The sequence below is a fragment of the Microtus pennsylvanicus genome, chromosome 3 (assembly GCF_037038515.1).
Source record: "Microtus pennsylvanicus isolate mMicPen1 chromosome 3, mMicPen1.hap1, whole genome shotgun sequence".
NCBI classification, from domain to species: Eukaryota; Metazoa; Chordata; class Mammalia; order Rodentia; family Cricetidae; genus Microtus; species Microtus pennsylvanicus.
The window spans coordinates 41,692,632-41,703,748 of record NC_134581.1 but is presented as its reverse complement, the minus strand read 5'-3'; the positions used below and the strand labels follow the sequence as shown (position 1 = coordinate 41,703,748).

The following is an 11,117-nucleotide window of genomic DNA, read 5'->3' as shown; positions in this document are numbered from 1 at the left end:
CCATATTCCCTCATTTACCCTGACTTTCCCCATTTAATCATCCTGTTATGATTTCACTTTTATAACTTTATCCTTTTTTATAATTGCATTGTTTCCCCTTACTTTGAAGATTCCCCAGTCCATTACTAGCTACCAAACATTTGTGGGTATTTTAAATAAAATACTCATGTCAAAAGCATGAAAGATGATATCCATATAAAAGAGAACCAGTGTTTGTCTTTCTGTGTCTAAATTACCTTAGTATGGTTGTTTTTCACTCCATTCATTTAACTACAAATTTCATAACTGCTATTCTTCTTAAATCTGAAGAGTATTCCATTGTGTAAATGTCCTGTATTCATTATATATACATCTAAATTATTCATTTTGTGGCTATTATGAGAAGAGCAGCAATAAACATAGATGAGCTAGTAGCTTTGCAATAAGATGTATTGGGTATATGCCCAAGAGTAGTATAGATCTATTTTCATCTTCTGTTAGACCTCCACACTGATTTCCATCATTCTGAAGCCATTCTCAAATAAATACACTGAAGCTTGTGTTAATTATAAATTTCTCATCCAATAGCTCAGGCTTGTTACTAACTATCTCTTACAACTTAAACCATTTCTATTAATCAATATGCTGCCCCAATCCTCATGGCTTTTACCACATTCCATTTTGTGTATCCAACTCATTCCCTGTCTGGCTGGTGACTCCTCTGTCTCTGCCCTTCCTCATCTCATCATTCTCAGTTTGGCTTACCTGCCTAACTTCATCCTATTCAGCTAGTGTTCCATTAGCTTATTTATTAAACCAATCACAGTGACATATATTCATACAGTGTACAGAAGAATTATTTTATATCACATGGGACCTACACATAAGAATGATTTGTAAATGCAGTAAGACTCCCTTGGAGAAAACTAATTTTTATTTATGTAGTCATAGTGTCTGTGAGTCTATATTGTGCTGTGTTTAGAAGACCTTATTTCTTTGGTGCTTGGCTGTCCTCCATACCCTCTGACATTTTTCTTTTATTGAAAATAGATTTTTGTCGCCCCCCTTGCTTTCAAGGTGCCCTTCTTCTGTTTGCCGGTGTGTGTATCCAAGATGTCACACCTGTCCCCGCCAGCCAAGCCTTCCAATCCCAAGAACTACAGGTCTTTTTTGACAAGGACATCAGCTTGGGAGGGGTGAGTTGTCAGAATCATTTTGGATTTGTTTGCACATATTGCTCTAGAACTGCAGAAAATTTTCATTCATTGTGTAAAGAAGAGAGGAGTGGATCTGCCACTTGGAAGCCTCCCAATTTCAATGAATGCTATTTTCTCTGAATTATTAAAAAATTTATGCTTTAGGGTGGAAACTTCTCAAATAAGAAGAGCATAGGAGGACAAGGTATTTGTAATGAAAAATCTGAAGATGAAAGTTTTCATTGTAAGCCTGATCTGAGGGTTTGGTGAGCGTGGCAAATGTAGGCTCTAAGACAAATGATTCTCAGTTCTTTTTCACAACCACTCCAACTGTGTAGTTGGGTGGAAAACATGTGTTATTGAGACAAGTAATTAAAGCACTAGGTGTGGCAAGGATGCTTGAAAATGTAGAAGTGAAAAACCTGCCAAACTGTCCTTGCTGAATGTGGAGAATTGAAAGGGGAGGACTGGGGAATATTCCCAGAAGATGGCTCTGGTGACAGTCATCCGTCATCCAGATTTCCTCAAGGATGCAGATGTAGATTTAAAAGTTGTAGATAAAATTTTATCAATAGCATAAGACTTAAAAATATTAGAAATATCTTTTTCAAATCTCAGAATTGGGAGATGGTTATTAAAAAGATTTTAATGTACATGGATAGTCTAAAGGCTATTATTGAGAAAGCAGATACATCCAGACTAAGCTGTGTAATGAGTGTTGGTATTTGCAAATTGAAATGTCAAATTGACAGTTGTTTGGAGGTTCTTGAAAGGGGTTCATCAAACACCAAAGCACTATACTACAAAATACAAGTATGGCAAAGATGAAAAGAATTTGATCAATCATTGGCTGATCTTAGAAAACCACAGGAGATAGCCCCAAGAGATAAAGCTATCCAAGCAGAATTGCATAAAGTTAAAAAAATTATAAGAGCACAAAAAGATTAAAGAGAAGGCAACTCATAGAAAAATGTTTGCTTAATAAGGATTAAACTTTGCTTAAATATTGCATGTTGATTGTGTAAAAAATGATTAAGTTACTGTCTACATATGATCCATGATAGGTTTCCCATGATGCTTTGTCATCATTGTTTACATAGAAGTACTAATGTAAGTTTCTTCTTAATAAAGTGTAATGAAAAAGAAGGAAAGGAAAATAGATTATTTTCTCATACAATATATCCTGATTATAGTTTTGTTTCCTTCTACTCCTCTCATTTCTTCACACACACCCCCTCTGGATTCACTTTTTTTCATCTCTTGTTAGAAAAAGAACAGGTTTCTAACAGATAACAACCAAATATGACAAAATAAAACTTAATAAGATGAAACAAAAGCTATCATATCAAAGTTGGACATGACAACTCAGCAGGAAAAAAGGGGGCCTAAGAGCAGCCACAAGGGTTAGAGACACACTCATTCTCACAGTTAGGAGTCCCATAAGAACACTAAGCTAATAGCTATAATATATATGCAAAGGACCTAGTGCAGACCCTTGCAGGTCCTATGCTTGCTGCTTCATTCTCTGTGAACCAAACCTTGTTTAGTTTATTCAGAGGGCCTGTTCTTCTGGTGCTCTTTATCCCCTCTGTCTCTTACAGTCTTTAGCCTCCTCTTCTGGGGGATTCCTTGAGCTCTGAGAGGAGGGATTTAATGGAGACTTCCATCTATACTCTCTCTTTCCACATAATGCAGCTTTAACTCAAACCAGACATTTGTTGGTTACTCCCACAAGTTCTGTGCCATCATTGTCCTAACATAGTTGCAGGCAGGACAGATTGCAGCTCAAGATTTTGTGTATGGGTTGGTGTCCATGTTTCTTTTTCAGTAGCCTGCAGGATATCATTCTGCACAAAAGAGATTAGAGTATAGGAATGAGGACTGAATGTATGCATCAGCTCCATTTCTTTGTGTTCAGTGAGCTGTGAGGGTATTGTTCTCAGCAATGGGACCCTGCTCTAGGTTTGGGGAAAGCAACCCTTCATCTTAGCAACAGCCTGGGTTATTTGGGAGTTTCCATGGAGCCCCTTTGGTCAACAACTCAATTGAAAGCAACCCAGTCTTGCCACTAGAAGTCTGGCATGGTGACAAGAGATAGCCTGTTGAGACTATGTGTCCTCCATTACTCAGAGTCCCCATTAGGATCATCTTAATAGATTCCTGGAAGTTCCACTGCACTAGAGCTCCACATCGCCCTTCAAATGCCTTCCACTTCCAGCTGTTTCCCCCAATACTTTTTCCCACCACTATATACACTCAACCACACCTTATACTCTGTTCCCATCCCTAGTGACCTCTAATCTACCCATAAATTGATTCTATTTTCCCCTCCCAGGAATAAACCTGAAACTCCTTTATACCCCTTATCTTTACTCTGGTTCTATGGATTGTTGCTTGGTTATCATTTAATTAATGACTAATATATAAGTGAATACTTAACATATTTTCTTTCTGGTTCTGTGTTACCACACTCAGAATGACTTTTTCTAGTTCTATTTGCTTGCAAAGGTTATTATGGCTAACACCAATAACACACGTGACAGCTCATGTTAGCAAGAATGTTGAGCAAGTGGAGCACTCCTCCATTGCTGGTAGGAGTGTTAATTTGTACAGTCATTATGGAAATCAAGATGGAAATTCCTCGGGAAGATGGGAATCAATCTACTTCAAAACTAAGAAATACCATGCTTTTTTATTGAGCTGTACAAATTTCCCTGCTCCCCTCCTTTCCTTTCCCCTTCTCTTCAACTCTCTCCTATAGTCACCATGCTCCCAGTTTCCTCAGGAGATCTTATATTTTTCTACATCACATCTATATTTCTCTTAGGACCCTCATTATTGTCTAGGTTTTCTGTGATTGTGAATTGTAGGTTGGTTTTCTTTGGGTTTTTTTTTGTATTTTTTTTTTTTGTCTAAAAGCAACTGATGAGTGAGTAAATATGATAGTTCTCTTTCTGGGTCTGGGTTACCTCACTCAATATGATGTTTTCTAGATCCATTCATTTGCCTGCAAATTTCAAGATGTCATTATTTTTTCTGCTGTGTAGTACCCCATTGTGTAATGTACCACATTTTCCTTATCCATTCTTCAGTTGAGGGACATTTAGGTTGTTTTCAGGTTCTAACTATGACAAAAATGTTGCTATGAACATAGTTGAGCACATGTCCTTGTGGTACTATAGAGTATCCTTTGGATATATACCCAAAAGTGGTATTGCTTGGTCTTGAGGAAGGTTGTTTCCTAATTTTCTGAGAAATGACCATACTAATATTCAAAGGAGCTATACCAATTTGCACTCCTACCAGCAATGCAGGAGTGTTCCCTTTACTCAACATCCTCTCCAACATTAGCTATCATAAGTGTCTTTGATATTGGCCATTCTTATAGGTGGAAGATGGAATCGCAGAGTTGTTTTGATTTGCATTTTTCTGATGGCTAAGGATGTTGGGCATTTCCTTAAGTGTCTTTCAGCCATTTTTGATTCCTCTGTTAAGAGTTCTCTGTTTAGGTCTGTACTCCATTTTTTATTAGATTATTTGTTCTTTTGATGGCCAATTTCTTGAGTTCTTTGTATTTGTGGAGATTAGACCTCTGTCCGATGTGGGGCTGGTGAAGATCTTTTCTGATTCTGTAGGCTGCCGTTTTGTCTTGTTGACCGTGTCCTTTGCTTTACAGAAATTTCTCGGCTTCATGAGGTTCCATTTATAAATTGTTTCTCTCAGTATCTGTGCTACTAAGGTTTTATTTAGGAAGTGGTCTCATGTGCCAGTGCATTCAAGTGTACTTCTCACTTTCTCTTCTGTGAGGTTCAGTGTGGTTGGCCTTATGTTGAGACCTTTGATCCATTTGGACTTGAGTTTTGTGCATAGTGATAGATATGGATCTATTTTCATTCTTCTACATGATGATATCCAGTTATGCCAGCACTATTTGTTGAATATGCTTTCTTTTTTCCATTTTATATTTTTTCTTCTTTGTCAAAAATCAGGTGGTTGTAGGTGTATGGATTGATATCTGGTTCCTCAATTTAGTTGCATTGGTCCTCCTGTCTGTTTTTATGCCAATACCAGGCTGGTTTTGGTACTGTAGCTCTGTAGTAGACTTTGAAGTCAGAGATTGTGATGATTCCAGAAGTTCCTTTATAGTATGAGATTGTTTTGGCTATCCTAGTTTTTTTGCTTTTCTATATGAAGTTGAGTACCATTCTTTCAAGGTCTGTGAAGAATTTTGTGATGCTGCATGTGTTCTTACCTTGTCTACCCATCCTTTCTTCTGATTGGTGTAGTTGGGGCTGTCTGTGACTCTGGTGATCAATCTTCCACCTGCCAGTGGATCCAAGGCTCAGATGGTTGTTCCTCATGCTTCAACCAGGGACACTTTTCCAGTCAAGCCGTTGGTCACTTTGTGTTCCTGGAGGTTACCCAGTGCTCGTGAAATTTGCTTTGCAATACCAGGGATCATTTGTGTCTGCTCCCACAGAGACTTCTTGCTTGGGGCTCTTTCTGCTGAGATTGCTGTCTTGGGCTTGCTCTGGTAGAGGACCTGCCTCCGACCTACTCTACTCCCTCAGAGGTTCCAGACTCACATGTGGACTTCAGAGGTCTCTAATTCTAGCTTACTCCCTCAGCAGTTGCTCCCTTGTACCTACTCCTGTGGAGTTCACTGTCTCAGGCCTGTTCTGGCCTAGGTTGCTGGCTCTGACCTGTTTCCCTAAATGTCTCTGGTCTGGGCCCATTCCTTTGGACTTTGGAGGTCCCTGGCTTGGGCCTGATCCCACAAAAGTCTCTGGATCTGGTCCACCCCTTCAGAGGTTCCAGACTGGTGCCAAGACCCATGGAGTTACTGGCTCAGGCATACTCCCTCAGAGGTCCCAGACTCAGACACCTCTATACCACCCACTCTTGAGCATATACCCAAAGAATGCTCCATTTTACCAGAAAAATACTTGCTCAAAAATGTTCACTTTGGCTTTACTCTTAATAGCCAGAAACTGGAAACAACAAGAATATCACTCAATAAAAGAATGGATAAAGAAAATGTAGTACACTTACACAATGGAGTATTATGCAGTTGTTAAATGATGGCTAGAATTTTATATTTCTTAGCCATTTGTAATTCATCATTTAAGAATGTTCTATTGAGTTCCATGACCCATTTTTAAATTGGGTTGTTTTCTTGATGCTCTTCGTTTGTTTGTTTAGTTGTTTGTATAGTCTACAGACTAACCCTCTGTCAGATGTACAATTACAAAGATCTTTCCCATTATGTAGACTGTCTCTTCACTTGGTTGATGGTGGTCTTTACTGGTCATTAGCCTTTTTAGTTTCATGAGTTCCCATTTATTGTTGGTGTTTAAGTCAGATATATCAAGATTTTGTTCAGAAAGTCCTTCCTTTTTCCACCAAGTTCAGGTGTATTTTCTACTTTCTCTTCTTTTGGATTCAGGATATCTCATCTTAGATTGAGGTTATTGATCCATTTGGAGTTGTGTTTTATGCAAAAATGAAAGATAGGGATCAAGTTTCATTCTTCATGCAATTATCCAGTTTGTTTGGCAACATCTTTTGTAGATACTTTCTTTGCTCCATTGTATATTTTTGTCTTCTTTTTTAAAATATTGGTGACTGGAAGTATGTGAACGTATGATAGTGCATTCAATTCAATTCAATAGTGAATGGTATATCTGTTTTCTTCCAATGTCACGTGGATTTTATCTTTATAGCTATATGATATGTCTTGAAACCTGGAATGGTAAGCCTTCCACCATTGTTCTCTTCCCTCAGGATTGTTTCAACTATCTAGGGTCTTTTGTAGTTACATAGGAAGTTACAGATTGGTTTTCAATATCTGTGGAAAATGGCTAGAATTTTAAGTTGTGTTGGAATATTTAATCTGCAGATTGTTCTAGTTAGGATGGCCATTTTCACTATTTTAATTCTACTGATCCATAAGCATAGGAGTTCTTTTTATATTCTGATAAGTCTGATATCCTCTCCAATTTCTGATATCCAATTTCTTTCTGCAGTGTCTTAAAGATTTTACTATACAAGTCTTTTACTACTATAGCTAGAACTATTCCAAAAGGCCACTGTGGAAGATAGTGTTTCTATGATTTATCTCTGAATAGATCTATTTTTATACTTGTATATAAGAATGACATGATTTTTGTTTTTGAATTTTATACTCTGCTACTTTACTAAATGTATTTATCAGATATAGAAGTTTTCTGAACAATTCTTTAAGAATTTTGGTACACAAAATCACATTGTTTGCAAATAAGGATACGTTGACTTCTTCCTTTCCTGTTTGTGTCCCATTTATCTACTTTGGTTTTCTTGTTGCTCTAGCTAAGATGTCATAAACTATGGTTTATAAAATAGATATTTGATTTTTTTTCTTCAAACTGTTTGTTAATTGGAAATCATAGATTCATCAAAGTTTTTGTCTCATAGCAGAGGAATTCCTTTCATTAGCATTCTGTGAATAAAAAGGTATTAACATGATTTAATCAATAAATTATGATTGTCTTTTACTTAGCAGAACTACGTTTTATCTAATTACAGAGTATATTCATAAACATTTTGAGAAATATAAATGTTTCAGAAGATTTTTTTCTGGAAATTGTTTTTGTATTTCTATATGCCAAATTTTCTGAATGAACTCTGATTTTTTTTTTTTACATTTTATTTGGCATACATGTGGAGGTCAGAGGACAACTAGTAGAATTTGATTCTCTTTCCCACCTTATGGATTTTGGAAATCAAACTCAGATCCTCAAGCCTTATGGCAGGCCCCTGTACCTTCTGCTCTACCTCACCGCACCCTTGTGAGTTTATTTGATATTTCATCCCTTCACACCAAACCCATCTTTATTCTGAGTTTAGACAGCTAAGAAGCTTAGTGAGAGCAGATAAGTGCAAGCGGTAAAGATCTGTGCCTTGTCCAAGGTCTATGACCCAGTTGGAACTGGGAGCTATTGTTCTCTTCCCCTTTCTACATGTGGTCCTCTCTCCAGAAGATTGCATTCTTTCAAGGTGATCTGAGGATAAAATCAGTGAGGCCAATAATAAAATGTCTTAATCCTTTAGGGATTCTGAATATTAATACAAATGGCACAAGCCTAAATGACTAAAATCAAAACTTAGACATAAAGAAATGTGCAGAGGAAAGCAAGATACTCTTCTGTGGTTTCAGTCAATATTTTTAACTATCTGCTTATTTGCACCAAAATGGCTTTGACATCCTCCATTCCCTCCTTCCTGCAGCCAGTGCAGTGTGTTTCGGGAATTGTAATAAGTGTGTAAAACGTCTTTCTTTTCTGAAGTGGAAAATGAGCCTTTGGTGAAGGGAATAAAGCTAAGCAAGAGTGATGCTTGAATATAGGGTCATTGTTTGATTTGAGTGGCTCAAGTGGAAAATGGGCTCCTTGTTAAAAACATTAAGAATCTCTTCACTCAAACAAAGAAGAAGGACACTGGAAATAACAAAATCAAAGTTGAATATGGATACTAATGAAATTTCAAAACTTGGTAGGTCGTACCTTAAAAACACACTCCACTAAATTGGAAAATATAAACGATATGGATGATTTCTAGATGAATATGTCCTACCAGAGTTAAACCAAAAAGAGATAAATAATTCAAACAGACCTATACCAAATGAAGAAATTAAAACAGTGATAAAATGTCTCCCAACTAAAAGGAGCCAAGGTCCAGCCAAATTTATTGAAGAATTTTAGCAGATCATCATAGAAGAATTAACAGCATTATTCTTTTTTTTTTTGAATTTTTTTATTGAGAAAAGGAAAAAAAAAAGAAGTTTCCGCCTCCTCCCAGCCTCCCATTTCCCTCCCCCCTCCTCCCACCCTTCTCCCCCTCCTCCCACCCTTCTCCCCCTCCTCCCACTCTGCTCCCCCTCCCTCTCCAGTCCAAAGAGCAGTCAGGGTTCCCTGCCCTGTGGTAAGTCCTAGGTCCTCCCCCCTCCGTCCATATCTAGGAAGGTGAACATCCAAACTGTCTAGGCTCCCACAAAGCCAGCACATTAAGTAGGATCAAAACCCCATGCCATTGTCCTTGGCTTCACATCAACCCTCAGTGTTCGCCATGTTCAGAGAGTCTGGTTTTATCCCATGCTTTTTCAGTCACAGTCCAGCTGGCCTTGATGAGCTCCCGATAGATCAGCTCAACTGTCTCAAAGGGTGGGTGCACCCCTCGTGGTCCCGACTTCTTTGCTTATGTTCTCCCTCCTTCTGCTCCTCACTGGGACTTTGGGTGCTCAGTCCAGTGCTCCAGTGTGGGTCTCTGTCTCTATCTCCACCCATCACCATATGAAGGTTCTATGGTGCTATGCAAGATATTCGTCAGTATTGCTATAGGATAGGGTCATTTCAGGTTCCCTATCCTCAGCTGCCCAAGGAACTAACTGGGGACATCTCCTTGAGCTCCTGGGAGCCACTCTAGGTTCAAGTCTCTTGCCAACCCTAAGGTGGCTCCCTTAACTAAGAATTGTCCAACTTCCTTTATCCCAATCATCCTTTGTCCCCAAGTTCCCCTCCATCCTCCCCTTCTCCCTTTTCTCTCCCCATCTCCCCTTACCCCCATCCCATCCCACCCCCAAGATCCCAATTTTCTCCCCGGCCATTTTGTCTACTTCCCATAGCCAAGAGGATAACTATATGTTTTTCCTTGGGTTCACCTTCTTACTTAGCTTCTTTAGGTTCACCAATTGTAGACTCCGTGACCCTTATTTATGGCTAGAAACCAATTATGTGTGAGTACATCCCATGTTCATCTTTTTGGGTCTGGCTTACCTCACTCAGGATAATGTTTTCTATTTCCATCCATTTGCATGCAAAATTCTAGAAGTCATTGTTTTTTACCGCTGATGGCCAAAAGACACTTAAGGTCATGCTCAACCTCCTTAGCGATCAGGGAAATGCAAATCAAAACAACTTTGAGATATCATCTTACACCTGTCAGAATGGCTAAAATAAAAAAACTCCAATGATAACCTTTGCTGGAGAGGTTGTGAAGGAAGGGGTACCCTCATCCATTGCTGGTGGGAATGCAATCTTGTGCAACCACTTTGGAAATCAGTGTTTCGGTTTCTGAGGAAATGCGGGATCAACCTACCCCTGGACCCAGCAATACCACTCCTGGGAATATACCCTAGAGATGCCCTATCATATGACAAGAGCATTTGTTCAACTATGTTCATAGCAGTATTATTTGTAATAGCCAGAACCTGGAAACAACCTAGATGCCCTTCAATGGAAGAATGGATGAAGAAAGTGTGGAATATATACACATTAGAGTACTACGCTGCGGTAACAGCATTATTCTTAGATCATTCCATAAACTATATAAAAAAGAAAGCTCCAAATTCCTTTTAGAAATGTAGTATTATCCTGATAAGCAAACAACATTAAAAGGAAATAGTAAAGCAATCTCCTTGATGAACTTAGACACAAAAATTTTCTAATAAAATTTCTGCAGTATAAATACAAGTGCATGTCAAAACATAACATGCTTACTGATCAAATTGGCTTTATTCTAGAGAACCAAAAATTATTCAACATTATAAATAAGAATGTAATTAATGATAGAGATGGACTTGGGGAAAAAATCATACAATCATTTCAATGAATAAAATAAAGAATTTAATGAAATTCAATATCCCTCATGGCAAGAGCCCGGAAGAGGCTAGGAATTAAAGCAATTGTCCAAGAAGGTCAATATGTACAAACCTATACTTAATACTACGCTAAGTGGGGAGAAACTCAAAACTCTCCTGCTTAGATCAGGAGTAAGACAAGGATTTCCAATCTTTCTACATCTGTTTAATATGATGGTTGTTCTTAACTAGATTTATAGCACTAGATGAGAAAATAAAATGGATTAAATAGAAATAAATAAATGTGTCCCTATTTGAGGACAATGTAA

General features: G+C 38.1%; 1 pseudogene; it reads left to right on the top strand.

Moving 5' to 3' along the window:
• The first annotated feature begins 1,092 nt into the window (after nucleotides 1-1,092).
• LOC142846990 (peptidyl-prolyl cis-trans isomerase D pseudogene) lies at nucleotides 1,093-2,157 on the top strand (annotated as a pseudogene).
• Nucleotides 2,158-11,117: the final 8,960 nt, after the last annotated feature.